The 16,182-nt window shown below is 45.3% G+C and overlaps 1 non-coding gene across 1 annotated transcript; it reads left to right on the top strand.

Moving 5' to 3' along the window:
* The first annotated feature begins 253 nt into the window (after window positions 1-253).
* TRNAI-AAU (transfer RNA isoleucine (anticodon AAU)) lies at window positions 254-327 on the top strand. Its single transcript has one exon. It is a non-coding gene; the product is annotated as a tRNA-Ile (tRNA).
* Window positions 328-16,182: the final 15,855 nt, after the last annotated feature.

Raw genomic sequence — 16,182 nt, 5'->3', positions numbered from 1 at the left:
CCCGCATCCCTGCCCGCATCCCTGCCCGCATCCCTGCCCGCATCCCGTGCAGAGCAGCATCTGCCGTGAGGGCGGGCCTGGAGGCTGTCAGGCGCGTGGAAAAGGTCCCAGGATGGAGCCGGCGGAGGCTCGCCCCGCAGCCCTGCTCTGCTTCCCCCGGGAAACGGCCACGCCGGTGCCCCTGCCCCGGCCGGGGGCAGCATTGCTCCCGCGCGCGGTCATGAGGCCGTTTCCTGCCAAAACTTTGCCGGCGGGCCGGTTAGCTCAGTTGGTTAGAGCGTGGTGCTAATAACGCCAAGGTCGCGGGTTCGATCCCCGTACGGGCCACTCCTTTTGCCCGGGAGGGGAGCAGAGCCCTGCTGGGGGGCCCACGGGGAAAGTGTTGGTTTTTTTTTAATTTTCTTCTGTTATTTTTTTTTCCGCTCCGGTTCCCCTGAGCGGAGAGCGGGGGGCAGGGCGGGATGTGGGAGGGGCCCGTGCCCAGGGAGCCAGGGCTGAGAAACAAATCCAGGCTGAGGTGTGATGCTCTGATATATCGAGCAGTGTGCCTGCAAGAGCGGCTGAGGTGGCCGAGGGTGTCTTCTCTCTCAAACTTCTCTCAGAAGCTCCAGACAGATATTATTTTTGTCCTATTTACCTCTGAACTGAAGTGGGATTTCTCCAGAGGAGGGAAACTTTCTAGTGCAAATGTTTTCCTTGTTGCAACCAGTGGATTCATTACTGGAGCTGCACACAGACAGCCCACAGCTTCTCTGGGAAAATGTCTGGAGTTAACAGCATCCTATTGATTTCTTTCACAAATTTGCTAATGTGCACCTTCACTCTCCAGGCTTGTTGCTTAACGCTTCTTCCAACTGCAGGGTTTGGTTCAAAATAAGTGGTAATAAAAAAAGAAGAAAACCAGTGACAGTCACATCAAAGTCAGAGTTTTGACATCGCATCTTCCCCGCAGTGTTGCCCAGGTACAAGGGCACATAAGAAGTGTCATTCCAAAGTCACGATGTAATTTCTAAATCATACAGATGAATATATTCATGTTATCTAGCATGCAAACTGCTGTCATGACTCCATCAGGTGTCAAGGCGGAGTAATGTGGTGCTGGTTTGACCTGTCCTGCTGCTCCACTCAATGATCCTCGTCAATTCCTTTGGGTCCACTTAGAGTGGTTGTGACTTGACTGCAAATAATGACATTCATTTTAAAGTAAATGAAAGGAGGAAGGGCAAGGTGTTTTGTTTCGGGGGTGGGAAAAATTATCTGTGAATAATATTGTTTTGGTTTATGTTTCCCACATTAGGAATCAGAATTTTATTGCAGCTATGTTTTTATATAGCAAAGTCCTTGCTATAAACAAAGGCGATGCAATGGCTGTTTGGTCACTTTTTCAGTTTGGTTTGGATCGCTTACATTCCACGTAGGTTTTTTGTTTTTGGCGAGCAGCTTTATATGGGCACTTTTTCCCTAAATTTAATTTCAGCAGATGGTTGTCAGATTGTGAGGGTCAGCCATTGTCCCTAGGGGAGTCATTCCAGAGCCCATTCTTCAACCTCAAAACTAGTGGGAGAATAAAAGAAGAGATTAAACAAACCAGCCCATGCGCTGGAATAATGCTCCTGCGAGGGTGGCAGAGGCATTGCCATTTGGACCGGTCTGCAGTGGCAGATGCTGGGGCATAGTCTGGGGTTACTGCTCGGTGTTTTGTTTAACCTGCAATCGGATTGCACGGCGTTGGGGCAGGGCGGGTGTTGGTTGCTGCGTGGAGTGAAGCACAGCTCCTCGGCCCACAGCAGCCCACGATGGAGGGGGCGAACCTTCCTCGCTGCCTGCGACAGCGCGGAACACTGACAGCTGAGGAGGAACCTTCTAACGACTCCTAGCCAAACCCCTTCCTTCTGTCACTGTTTCATTTATTAACTATTGCATTTTAGAGTTATACAGACCAAATCAGCTAATTAGTTTCATATTCTTCGCTGAAATGACTGCATTTCCTTTGATGCATGAAACTAGGAGGGCTCTTAAGTTCAAACAGCTGAAGCTACCCAGAACAACTCGGGGCTGTATTCATTCACTCAGGAATGTTCTGAAGCATTTTCTTTTCTGGCCACATTGCAAGTTAATTTTATATTTTCTCGTGTTTAGCCCTAGAGAATCTTAAGTGTCTTGCCATCAGTGTGCTTTATTCATTCAGTTTTCCGTTAGGGGTCTTAATTATGGTGAAAATCTGATCAGCGAGAATTCATCCGGTGTATCAACAGAGTAGCACACAAATACAATCCAGAAGCAACATTACTGCAATCAAAGGCAAGATGTGGTGGAAGGGGTTTTTCCTCAGATTAATTTGTGTGAAACAGTGTAAGCATTAATGCTGTTATCATAGGTGAAGCTTAACCGTTGCTTAAAACTGGTGAGTGTGGTGTCTGCCTTCCATGCACTAGAAAAAATGGCAGTGCCACCACAGAGCCCGAGTCTGTCACAAGCCCAGACAAAGCCCTTCATTTAATGCTGTTGTGAGCAGAGATGCAGGTGGGCGGGGGGTGAGGAAATGCCATAGAAACAGCCCCAGGAAGGGGCCGCAGGCCAAGAACGGCTGAATGGGCACGGGCAGCCCCGCCGAGCCGGGAGCTGGCTGAAGGGAGCTGGGAGATGCAAGCAAAAGCCCAACAACCAGCCCCTGTTCCGGCCCTCTCGCGCCTCAGAACAGAGGTTATTCAGGAAAGGGGACCACGTGAGCGGGATGCTGGCTTCCAGGGTGGGTTTTTTTCTTTGCAACTGAAATAACAAGCGCACTGGGATTTTTGTCTTGCAGTTCACATCAGAACAGGGTAACTACACTTACTGCTGAAACTGGAGAAAGGTTTTCTTTAAATTTGTACATTTTCAAAAGCAATCGCTAAAATGAAGCATAAAGAAATCTGGGTAATGCCTTAAAACCCAAGCAAGTGCCATGGGCTGGACTCGAACAGGAATCAAACCTTTTTGCCCTTGAGATACTGTACAAAAGGATTGAGTAGCTTCATAAATAAAGTATCTGGTGCTGTCTCCCTCAGTTCTGAACTAACGCCTGCCTGCAGAGTTAGTACATTTAAATAGCCGAACAGTCCTTCTGTCATTGTGGAAGGATGCACCAGCAATGCCCACCGTAAGGCAGGGCTGGGCAGAGGTCACCAAATTCTCATTTAAACACATACCGTGTAGAACCAGGTGGAATGTAAGTGTGAAAACGTCTGGCTTCTGGTGTGTATTTGTGCTTGTTTTACAAAGAATAAACTTCTTTCCCAATTAGCAAGAGTAGCTATAGCTATACACCGATCCGGTGTAAGCTTTCTTTCCTTGTGGTGAGGTACAACAAATGTTCAGTTTAATCAGTATCTGATCAGTGTTTCACAAGGAAAGTATGCTAGAGAGTGCCTTTGGCAGTAAGTCTGGGTGTGAATTTCCTTATTTTTAGGAGATGAAGAGGAATAGAATTCTAAAGACAAAGAATGAATATATTGTGCTATGTCATCTTCGTCATTAACCAATACTGTAAGGAACAGCGAAGGGCAATGGGGGTAGCCTGGAGCTCTGCATCCTCAGGCTGCTGCGGGGAAAATGTGCTGCCCCAGAGAGGGAGAGCAAGTGACATGTCTCTGATGTTTGGTAGGACCAGGGCTGATCATGCCTTCTCATGCCCCTGAACAGACAGTGTAGCTGTCAAAAGTTGTCTCTGAGGCTTATCTGAGTCACACTGGTGGATAGCCATTGCACTCTCTGGAAGCAAATCATCTGCTTTTCTGTTACATGGTTAAAATGCTACACGGAGATGCAGGCTGAAGCACACTCTGATTTGGCTTCCTAATGCTTTCAGGAGAGAAATTGTCTTGTCCTATGCTTAAATCCAAACCGGAGAAGGGAAGACACAGATGAAGATCCCATGGTCCTGACATGAAATCCCTGGTGGTAACCAGCAGCTTGTGCTCCCTCCTTGGATGCACTGGCCGTTACAGGAACGGTGAAGGCGCAGCATGAGCAGAGCAAGCAGGGCAGCACCGCTGCTGCTGCTGCTCCCTGCCAGCCTGGCCCTGGGCTGAGCTAGGGGCTCGTGGCTCATGCTGCCGGGGTGCGGGGCAACCCTCAGGGTGGGCTAGTTTGAAGAAATGAACATCTGACATGGTACCCTTGAAACAACACTTACCAGAACGGTCTTCAGCTGTGGCTTCTGCTGCTCGGGCTGCGTTGCTGAGAAGTGGTTCAGTCTGCAAAGTGCAGCCAAGGCTTTGCTGGGGGTCCCAAGCCAGGCATGAAAAGGAATTTTGAGTTTCTGTGGCTTTCTCCCTCAGCCAGAGAGGATTCCAGCCTCTGGTCAGTGTACAGCCGCAGGGACAGGTGTGTCATGTCTTGTGCTTGAAAGCCGCTTGCTTTTCAGCTAGAGCGGGTTGTATGTTTCCGTGTGTTGACTTGGTGGAGAATTCCCCTGGAGGTCACGGAATGGGGCTGGGTGAATGGCAGAGTTGAAGAAAATACGGTTCGAGGAGCAATTTATCTGATGCATAGAGGAAAGGCACAGACAATTTTCACGGGCCCAATGGGTTTTGCTAGCTTGTTAATGTATGCTATCATTGTTTTCAGTAAGAACAGTTTTTTGATGGCGAAATCGTTGCTCTTGAATTATTAAAACTGTTTTTTAAGGAGAAAGTCTTTCTTCATCCCACTTAAGCATGACTTTTCTGGTTTTACCCTTATATATACAAGTTGAAAAGCTGAACAGAGGCAAAACAAATATAATTCTGTATTTTGCCACAAAGTATTTCACTTCAGCAAAACCAAGGCAGCATGCACTCAGCATCTGACTAAGAATTAAAGGACAAATGAGCATACAAGTTCTCAATTCTGCTTTTTGACTCCATGCCTAAGACTTCAGTTCTTCATGTCTGTCTTTCCTCATCTGTACAAAAAGGGAAAATACTGATTCTAATTAGGAAGCTCTCTTGAAAATCCACAGAGAAGTGCTACAGAAACCTCTCTCCACACACAGAATGGTTCTCTTACTATATCCTACCCGTAGAGCACCCACCTGTTGGGCTCATCTGCACACCTTCTAGTGTGGGTGAATGCCAGCAAAAAAGGTTTGCAGAGGAGTTAAAAATATTAGCCACTAGAATCTATTTAAAGTATTAATTTTTCTACTAGACAGAAAGCATGCTGAGACTTCCTATGGTGTTAGAACTTCTTAAAGTGGTAATTTCTGCCTAATATTGTTTTCAATGAGGAAATTGGATTTTTTCCTTTCATGTGTATAGACTTCTGCTCTTCTCCAGCTTTGCTCTGGAACAGACAGGTTTGCAGTAACTGCTAGCAATGTGAAGGGCAAGTTCTCCTTTAAGCAGCTGAGGCTCTAAGCAACTGGTGTTGAGGCAGCAGATAGATAATAAGTTATTATGGTATATTTTGGCAGGTATGCTGATCAGGGCCTTTCTTCAAGAGCACTTATGATAATATTTGCTTTTTAAGAAAGGAATCTGAGGTACTACAACTGGTATTTTGTAGGCAACGAGGATAAGAAAGAGGTTCCACTGCCTGTACCCACTTGCTTATCTCATTTTGTCTCCGTTTAGCTATTCTGGGAAGGAGCTGCTGAAGGCAAGCTGGTTGGTTTGAAGTTTATTTTTTTTAATGAGGAAAGAGTGACTCTGCCGAGATGAATAACCAGAGAAGCCCAACATGTCACTGCCTTCAGCTCTTGGATGACGTTCCTAGCTAGGGTGGGCTTCACAGAGGGAGACTGTGCCTCTCTTCCAGGCCAGTTTGGTTTTCTGACTACAGCGGTACATTCTATTCCCTCTTCAACAATCAAAGACAAACCTGACTGTGGATTTGGGCTATTGCCTGCCAGTTGGGAAGAAGTTTGGGGGAAATGTCATGATTATAATAAGGGAGGGAAGGTCAGCAGAGGGTGGCAGGAGTCCCAAATAGCCTCGTTCTCTCTTGCAACACTGGTGATGGCCTCCTGCCAAAAGAGCCATAAACCTGCCGGGTGATCAGAAATATATAAACCCAGGCAAGCTGGGGAGGGGAAGGAGGAAGATATAGAGGTCTGTGAAGACACAACTGCTTAGACTCCCAGAAACTTCTGTCATGAAGTTTCCACAAGTGAGATGACAGTCTCTACCTAGTTGAATTTGCCTCTGACTCTCCAAGAGAAACAGTGCTGTCCAAGGCTTCAGGCTCTAAATTCCCCTTGAAACCAAAAATGCCAGCAAAGACAATCTTGACACTTGAAAAACCAAAATGCATATACTTCAGTCAGTGAAAATGCACTCCTTTTGACAGTAGGGAATTGCTCTGATTTCCCCATTTTAACTTTGGACATTTGGGATTTTTCCTGTCCTCAGTCAGGTAAAGTTGTTGATCTTAAAGGGAATCACACGAAAACCCCAAATCTGAGTCAGGCCAATCTGTTTTGGTTTGGACTTTTAATAGATAAACTGAAATATCTAGTGCAAAATCACTCTGTCCAAATTTCTAAACTGAGATGCTTGGGTATTTCCCAAATATAGTCGGCATTTTTATTTAGTCTGGGGATACTTCAAGGAACATGCATTTTCAAAAGCGTATTTTTTGATTGAGAGATTCCTGGTTGGTTCTATCCTCCAGCAGCATGTAACATTTGAAATGAAAGAACATTGCTGGCCTTTTAGATTAGTGGTATTTACACTGTTAGATGCCTAAATATTACAACACTTTTGGGTCACATCAAGGTGTTGATGGAAACAGACCTACTGCCAGCAAGGCGGGCTTTTCATCACCTCTAGAATGACTTTAATTCTTTCTCAGAAGTATTGACTTCCAGTCTAATCACTTTAGAATGGTCTTTAACTGGACGTGAATGATCTGCACATTTTGCAGTTGCTTAGCCTCATCCTATTTCTCACAAAACCTGTATCATCTTAAACAATTATTTTCACTTGGTTTTTATGGTTTTGAAATACTTGATCTCCTGTACCTTGCACTGATGTTCTTTTCAGCCTGAAACACAGGAATCTCCAAACCCCAAATGGTACCTTCTTCTCTGTTTACAGTTGCTTTAATATGTGTACAGTGCCTCTGTACAAGTGTACTGTCACCAGTACACTTAGTGACATACGCCTCGAACTGCTGAACCTGCCCGAGTGTAGTTAGGTGGACCTATTTGACAGCTGAAATCATGCTCTGGCCAACACTGACCTCTCCAGCTTCTGGGTTACCTCTGCCAGATCCTGGTTCTGACTTGAGAATGCTTTCCTGATGTTGAGATCTAGGTCAGTGATGTCAGGTGTCACCTGGTGACTTAAGGTGGGCACCGATGGCCGTAAGCCAGGTGCTGCTGAAAAGTAGGCTTAGCAGCCCACATTAAGAACAACATATCTGTCATCCTAGGAAAGAATTACTGCTGTTTTCCTTGATGATTATTGTACATAATTAGATATGGCATGAAAACTATCTTACCTCTAGCTATTCAATTTTTCATCACTAGGAGGCTTAATTCTCGATAAAGGTACATGACTTCTGGGCTCCCAGTGCAAGTGGAAATGGCCTCCTGGAATGTCAAAGGACAAAATGGTTTAGTTCCAGGTTCCCAGGCAGGTGAGGGTCCACACTATGGTGCTGTACAGGTACTCCTTGCTTTGCAAAACCTTTACCATGTACTTTAATTAGAAGTACATGTGAATTAGAGAAGCCTCTACTTCCAATTAGAGGTGGGACTGTGTGGGTGAGCATAGTGATTTATATTGTCCTTTTCTCCTCTTAATACTTGGGTCTGGAGTATCTATGGTACGTTGTGCCAATTCTTCCTCTGAAGCACATGACCCTTCAGCCCGGTTGCCCTCTCCATGCACAGCTGCTGCACCACATGTGCGCTGCCGCTTCCAACACACGTACTACCGCTGCCGTCTTCCAAGTTGCACGTTAAGAGCCCAGTATGTGCTGTGGAACTATCTTTGATTCATTGCCCCTTCAAAAAGGCAGCTATGTGCATATGTATGTTTACTTATATTTTGTACAGTGATGCTTTCGCTTCTCTCGTTTGGCTTCTGAACCAGCCTGGGCTCCCAGGACTTCGTGTATCTCCGTGAATTCTAACCTGAGCGCTTTGCCCTCCTGCGGCCTGGCCCTACCAATGCACTCCTCAGACCTAGGCTTCCCTCGGGTGTACACCCAAATCCTTTGCTGTAGAAGATACCTTAGTTTGCAAAGATGAACACTTATTTGAATGCCAAAATGTTAACTTTGAGTTCTTTATATTAAACATTTAAACTCTGGCATTGATCCTGCCCAACCATGCAGGATCTGCAGATGTTTCTTCTGTGCAGACCAACTGTTTTCTTTTCTGTCTCCTCCTCTTCCAGTGCTGTGACAGTTCTGTTTCCCTGAAGTGACCCCATGCATCCCATACCTGGGGCAGGTTCAAACCTGAGGGACTCTGAAGTGGAAAGTTTTGTATTATCAGTCTCCCAAGGTAGTTGCTGGCTGTAGTATGTTTTGTCTGTGCCCCATTTGCAGTTCTTTCCATCTGACATCAGTTCTGAAAGCCTTTATGCTAGAAATAGCAGAAAAGAGTATTATTTTCTACTTATAACGTCTGAAAAGGAGGAAAAACATTTACATCTGTGAGGTTTTTAGAAATTTCTCATACATTGTAGGAGTAGCTCAAATTATAAAGTTGCCTATATATTCAAACACAAAATTAAAAAAAAAGAGGTAACTTTCTTCAAGGCTAAATTATTTTTTTTTCCCAAAGCAAGAGAGTAACTGTTATAGAAAAGTGAATATATAACACTTGCATGCATCATTTTTCAAGGAACAGAATATTAATGGGACACCAGAAGATCCTTGTTTAGGAGGGCAGGGAAAGGCAAAACAAATCCTGAGAAATTCCATTTTTCCGCTCCAAATGTCAGTACAGTTCTGCATTACAATTCAGCACACACCATTCACACCTACACGACTCTGTTCTGAGGTTCTACTGTTTTCATCAAATGCCCAGGCAGAGCATCGTAACCCTCTGCAAACCTGCACTTGATAGGCTGGCAGAGGGGCAAATGCTGGCAGAAGCACTTGCACAAACACAAAATTTTAGCTTTTTTTCCTCTTTATTTTCTGCCAGACACAATTCAGTAGCATTCCAGATGACACACCTTCTGTTAAGTAAGGGGAAAGGAATGACAAAAGCCTTCAGAAGGGGATTTGTGATGCAACAGCATCAGTTCAGCATAGCCTCCCTCCCTGGTTACTTGCAGCCCCAGCTAGTCCTGTCTCCCTGCCCGATGCAGGTGATCAAAGATGATTGAGCCCATCCTGTTGGCTCACAGCTGTGAGGCTTTTTAAGATAAACCCGAAGTGATTCCAGGGATCCAAGAAGGGAAAGGGGGAAACAAAGTTAACGATGGAGAAGGGCAGAGCTAAACATGTACCAACCCCTCATGTTGCATTAAATTACATGGCATGATACTTTCTGGATTAAAACTGGTTAGTAGCGCAGGGCTGTATTTGCTTTTGTCACCTAGTTCCTCCTCTGTACACTGAAAATGAGCAGCGAGGCTGATACACAGTTGTAGAATCTGCCGGCTTTCTGTGTAGGCAAAGTGTACATAAGTGTAGGGAGAGAAAACCAGCTCATCTTCAATTTCTGCTGGAAGCAGCCAGGGCAGGATTGATTTATCTCCAGCAAAGATGTCAACAGATATCCAAAGCATTGAAGCCCCATCTCTGGAAGCACAGAAATAGTGTTTGTTTCTGAGTAATACCTATTAGAGCTTTTATTTTACCTCCTCTCCTTCTGTTCTTTACCCAGGAGTAAGAGGGGGTGAAGAGCACTGGGGTCCTGGGAGCTGTTGGCTCTTCTCTGGAGATGACTGACAGTACACACTGCTTACAGTGACCCTGTGTATTACCGAGGGATGCGTGGAGCTTTGCTGCAGGTGGAAAGAGAAGTTAAAGGAATACACTTTAGTCTGCCTATTTTTCTCATTCCCTATAGACAGGTAACCCCCTGAAAAAAGAGGGATGTAATACCTGTGTCGAAGATCTATGGTCAATCGCACCCTAATCAAAATTATTGGTTCAAAAAACACCACCTACACCAAACCTCACTTTGTTTTGCAGTAGCCAAGCTCACTGCAGATCTGGCCGAGTTAAAAGGTCTCAATCTTAGGCCATAAATGCCAATGAGGGTGCAAGATGCACGCATGCCATGTGTGAATTTGCGTGCCCATGTGCTTGTTCAAAACCAGGGCTCCTGCGTGTCCCGTGTCCCAGGTGGGGCCCTGGCAAGCACAGGCACTGGGGCTGTTGCTGCCCTGGAGATAAAAGGTGGTAACTGGGTGTTACAGGCAAACCAGAGCTCTGAGGTGACCTGGACGGGCATGACAGAGGGTTATAAAGAGGCACAGAAATGGTGAATGAGGAGTGATTGCTCAGTGTTTCTCAGCCAGGGTGAAAAGTGCAGCTCGCCAGTGACAGATGAAACCAAGGAGGAGGCGCATCCTCACTGGGCGCGCAAAGCCTGCATCCTTGGCGTGGGCACAGAAGTGCTTGGGTCAGTCCAAGAAGGGAAAGCCCACTCAGGGATTTTGGATGCCAACGCGCTGGGCTGCCCCAGGGAGGTCCCTGGGCTGGGGGGAAGGGCAGGGCTGCAGCAGCATCCCTCCTTGCCAGCTCGGCTCCCCAGGCCCCGCTGGTCCTGCAGGCGGGCAGGAGGCACGGGGCTGGGTGGACCTTCGGCCAGGTGTCCTTCTTGCTAGCCCCTGTGCCACAGCGAGAGCGGGTACACGAGGTGGGGCGTTTGGGCTGTGCATTGCTTTGGAGGAGAGGAAGCAGCAGAGACAACTGCCTTCTGTGGTCAAAGCCTGTCCTGTTAGCTGTTAATTGATTTTATTTTTTTTCCCTAGTGACTTAAGCAATAGATCTGTATTATTTTTTAATTTTTGGGTTTTGGGTTTTTTTTTTTTTTTCATATATATATAGAATAGATTTATTTCTACCCTCTGTAGGTGGCCATAATCTGGTTTAAGGAAAACCTTCATTTTTTGCAAATGTTTTGACTGTCCTGTGTATATGTGAATACATATATACTTACATCAACTTCAGAAATCAATTATTTTTTAACCACTCTGCTATCATGGTAGCAGCATCAGGTACATCAGTTTGTGAAAACTTGTTTTCTTTAAAGTGCAGCATTTGCATGTGTTTAAGGGTGGCAAGTTAAGACTTTGGCAACTTGATCCTTATCTTTTTCTCCAATAAGTTATTCTGAAAATTCTGAGAATAGCACAATAGGCACCATTCAGGCTCTGCGTGAGCTACTTGTGTGTTTGCAAAGGCAAGGCAAATTCTGTAAGCATAGCTACCCTATGAAAGCAGATGAATAATGTTTGCAAAGGAAACAGGGATGAAGAACGCTGAAACTAATGTAAAAATCAACCTAATAGATGGTCTAGGATAAGCTTTATGCATTTCTGTGGTTTCACAGTGAATCTGCTTGTCTACATGCTAACTTCAGGGCATAGGAACATGGGACTGGAAAAGACCTGGATAATTAAGTCTATTCTTCTATTGCAGGCAACAGCATCAATTAATCATATCATAAATGTATTAAAACCATATTTCCTCTGGCTTCACAGTATCCAGCAAAACTGATTTATGCTTTCTTGAGTAGCTGAGCTGCATTTGTTGCCTGCCAGTTGCCTGCACTTGAGAGAGAGAATTTGTAACAAGGGATCAAGAAGATCTTCATCATTATTAAAGAACAAAATCCAAGTTCGCTAGGGAAAAAACAAAACACAACAGAGAAGGGAAACAAGTGAGGTGTGTTAATGAGTTGACAGCAAATATTGAGAACAACACTTCAGACCTCCTCTGAGTAGGAACAGAGGCTGCTTTCAAAGGACAATTGAGTAAAGAGGGACTTCACTCGCCTGGTCTTCAGATCACGTACTGCAAACTCCTATTCAAGTGGTGTATGTGGATTTTAGTGCCTGGCTTTGCATATTCATATTTGAAGACTGTACTCTGTCCCCAAACCCATTGTATTAAGAGTTAACAATAGGAACTTAACAAATTATTTTTTTTGTTTGCATTACATCTTGAATGGAAAAGGTTAAAAGACCTCGGGGGGGGGGTGGGGGGGGTGTATTTTGTAGTTGTGTGATTTACAATAGTAGCTTGTCTTATCTGTATCATTGCTATATGATGAAAGAGAAAAATGTGAGAAGCAACAAGAATAGATCATCATAACAACAGCAACAATGTTCTTTATCACTTTGGACTTGTCACTCTTGGAATAATTAGATACTGGTCCTGTGTGTAGTAGGTGGTACGTTAGCAAAATGAGTTAATGAATTGCATTTTTGAGATGCAAGCAGAAAATGTTAAAGATATTCCATAAAGGTTTTTTTGAGTTTTGATAAATGATCCAAAAGCTATTGGGTTTTTCTTATTCCACTTTTTCTGCTGTTGTCAGTAATTTTTTTGACCTGGCCTTTAGTATGTATATCTGTGGCATTTCCTCCTGTACTCTGGTTATACTACTTCTCCCATTTACTGGCTAGTTTGGGGTATGACGAGGTGAACAGGCAAGGCACTCGCTCCCTATCCGTCCTTTCTGCTGCCTTTCTTCATCCCTCTCTTCATACTACTGATAGGAGTGCTAATATTCAAAATGGATGAGATGTCATTTTAAAAATGATAATTCGGCTCTCCACATTACTAGTTGTACCTCCTCAATAATGTTGTTTGTTCTTTTAGAAACAAATCTTCATTGATGCTGGCTGCTCTGTGAGCAGAGCTGGGGGCTGTGCCCGTGTAGCCAGCCCGGACCCGTGCCCCCAGCCACCGGCATTGTCCCCAGGACAATCGTGCCTGATCAGACCGAGCCTGTCCAGCGTAGCCCCCGCTCTCTATCTTTGATAAGTGTGGTGATGCCTAGCAGGGGTGCGGGACCAGCTCTGGTGTTTAGCAGTGTTTTCCCAGAATGTTCTCCCAGCTGGAGCAATTTGTGACACGGGGCACCCCAGACCCCGGACCCCAGGCAGTGGTTTATATTACCAGCCCTCAGCAGCTTTTCTTCCCTAACTCCACCCAGTCCCTTCCTGACCTGCAGACATGTTTTGTGGCATGGCGCTCTGTAGCTGAGCCCCGTGTTACTTTAACACTTTGGGTCCGACACTCCTGCTCTGAGCTTCTCCAGATGTTGCACCCCGCCTGCTCCAGAGTTCTTTATTTGGAAGCTGGCAGTGGTTTTGGCTGTATGCTCAGTATCCACAGTTGTACGTGGTTTATCGTGCCTGCCCTTAGTTCCCTCTTTCCCACTCTGTGCTCACCTCAAGCTTTTCCAGATGAACTTGCAGATCATCAGCCTGATGATTCCCATCTGGCCCCATTCCAAAGGGGAGGAAAAAACTCAGCTGACCCTGGTAGTGAACTACTGCCAGGTGGCTGCAGAGAGTGACGCAGGTGTCAGCCCCGCTGTGCACGCTCAGGTGGTGTCAGTGCAGCGGCGCAGGGCAGAACGCGCAGCCGCGATGCCCAGGCTGCCGCTTGCCGGGCTGGCCGCCATTGTCACTTGTTTCGCACCTGGTTTGTTTTTCTCCTCAGAAGGGTAGTGCTTGGCATCTCCTTGGGAAAGGCTCAACGGCTGTGAGAGCCAGGCTGTCAACACCCAGCTGCTGGCGCCTCTAAACTTCGCTTTTTGGCAGCGTTTCCCTGCCCTTCTGGTTTTGTGAAACGCAGCCCCTGGAGTCGCCACTTCATGGCTTGGTAGAAGCGTTTCCTTGAACTGCAAGGAATCAAGGTAGTTTGGGTTCATCTTTGCAGCTCCTAACAGCCGAACTGAGCATTTGGAGAGCTTAGGTATCGAAATAGGATATTGAGAATTAGGTCATGCTTTTCCAGGAAAGGCTATCTTCCCTTGGACCCATCCGTTCTGATAATTGTGTAAATATGCTCCTGTGAGACAGAGGCAGGTTAAGGTTATATTTCTTTACTAAGCTTGTTTGATGCAAAAAGGACTCCAAAGGAAGAAAGCTTTCTCCAGATTGCCCTTATTGGTATTCTGTTAATACAATAAAAGGTGTAGAGCTGTTTGTTTAACCACTTTCTACTCTTTCATGTTTCCCAGGGAACACGGGTGGATGTAGAGACCTGCAATTGGAAAGGGAAGATAATTGGCTGGCCTTCTCCAGCAGAATGTGTATGAGAATACCCTTCAATGATCGGTGTTTGCACTGTCTGCAACAGCCATTTCAGCTCTGCCCTTGAAACGCAGATTAAGCAGTGCTGCCAACTCGTATTCCTCCATCAAACATTTCACTGGCTTGAGAGTCTGTACACAGCTTACGATGCACAGCCTCTGCCAGGGCTACTGCAGCTGGGTGCAGTTGTGGGCTGTTGTTTTTTTTTTCTTCTTGAGCAAAGGATGCAGTTCAGATACTTGTTTGTCTGCTCCCGAGGTAATGTGATTCTTTGTATTTGCTGTTTTGAATATTCCAAATCTGTGCTGTCACTGCTGAGGAATTCACTGACTGTGGAAATAAAGTTGCTCCCATATGAGAAGTGTAGGTGAGGGCAGCACCCCCTATCTTTCTGTTTCTTTCCTGGAGTGTTCTGCCTCTTGGGCAGCCAGCCTCAGCTTGCTCTCCCTGGCCCCTTTCCATGTAGCTCTTCTTTCCAAACAGCATTTTGACACCAAAGCTTGCAGGTATGTCTGTTGTGTCACAACTGATGCACCCGGTGCTGAGAAAAAGTCACTGACTTAATATAAACACGCTCATCCCTTTCCTTAGAGTTAATGAATTGCCTCTCCAGGGCCAGCTCAACCAGTGGCTGCTACGGACACGTGACAACATTTAAAAGCATGATTTGATACACGTAACTTATACATGTATTGATACACGACATTCCTGAGGAATAGGCAGGTGTGTTGACCCTCTTCACCACCAAAGGTACTCATGGGCAGTTGATTTGAACTTTCTCTACTTTGTCCTTTGTTTTGTTTGGTGGTGGGTTGTGTGGGTTTTTTTTTCTGTAGTGTGTTTTAAAATGGGCTAGTAGATCCTTCACAAACTCCAAAGCCGTGGTGTTTACTTTCTCATGAGGCTCTCTGGCCTGACTTCTGACACTGAAGTGCAAGTACCTGTAGCAGTGCTTGCTCCTGAGGCAGAAATGCCGCTGTCTGGTGTTACATGTGCCCACACTCTGCCAGCACCTGCAAGTTCCCTAGTGCGTATCTGGTGTTCCTGTGGAGTAAAGCGTTGGTGTTGGGTGGCAGAAATGATGTGCAAGGCCCTCGGGGTAGCAAATCTTATGGCGTCATCCATGATTTGGAGAATCATCTTATAGATTTGTTCATGCACTCCTTTCAAGGCTTCTATCAGTATAAATATGCTGGCAAGAAAGACCACGCTGATCTCCTGGTGGTGTGTGCTATGCGGTGCTTCCAGCAGGATGGAGAACGCCTTCAAAACCTGGGAAGAAATGCTGAGTTGTGGTTGTAGGTAAAATCCATTTGTAGCTTTCACAGATGGAGTTTTCTTTTGGCAGGCAGTAAAATGTTGATGTCGTTTTCTGAGAGAAGCTACTTTGGATCTGTTTTTGCTTTACCTACTTTCAGAAATCTTGGTTAGGTTGGTATCGTTTTGAGGAGGTGTAGTTCTTATGTGTTTGGTTCTGGATAGCTTAAGGATGGACTGCTTTTTGGAGGAGAGGCACCACGCTTCCTGAAAACTGAGTTGTTTGGGGTTTTTTTAGACTATGCTTTTTAAAGAAAATGAAGATGTTGAAAGTCAACTAAAAATAAGGCTCTCAAAAAATAGAGAAATCAGTGACCTATTGAAGACTTGTATCCTATGGTAATTTAGAAAACTTTTGATCTGAAAAGGAAAGCAGTAGAGAAGCAAAACTCTTAGGGTTTGCTTAGGATTTAAACCTGTACAAGGTGAACCAAAATGCTTCTTAATATGAGAAGGAAACTGGGATATCCCCCACCCGATTCCCTTGCTACTCACTCCTGAAAAAGTATCTTCCTTGTATGTGCCATGCTTGTGCACTACTAGCACCTTGTCAATCTTCAAGAAAATACTTGGGAAACATCTGCTGCATTTGCTCAGCCGGTAAAAATGCTCATTTAAGAAATGGAAAGCAAAACCAAAAAGAAATAAAAGGAAAACA

Source organism: Falco biarmicus, chromosome 2 (assembly GCF_023638135.1).
Source record: "Falco biarmicus isolate bFalBia1 chromosome 2, bFalBia1.pri, whole genome shotgun sequence".
NCBI classification, from domain to species: domain Eukaryota; kingdom Metazoa; phylum Chordata; class Aves; order Falconiformes; family Falconidae; genus Falco; species Falco biarmicus.
The sequence above is the reverse complement of the archived record's forward strand: the minus strand, read 5'-3'. Positions and strand labels throughout refer to the sequence as shown.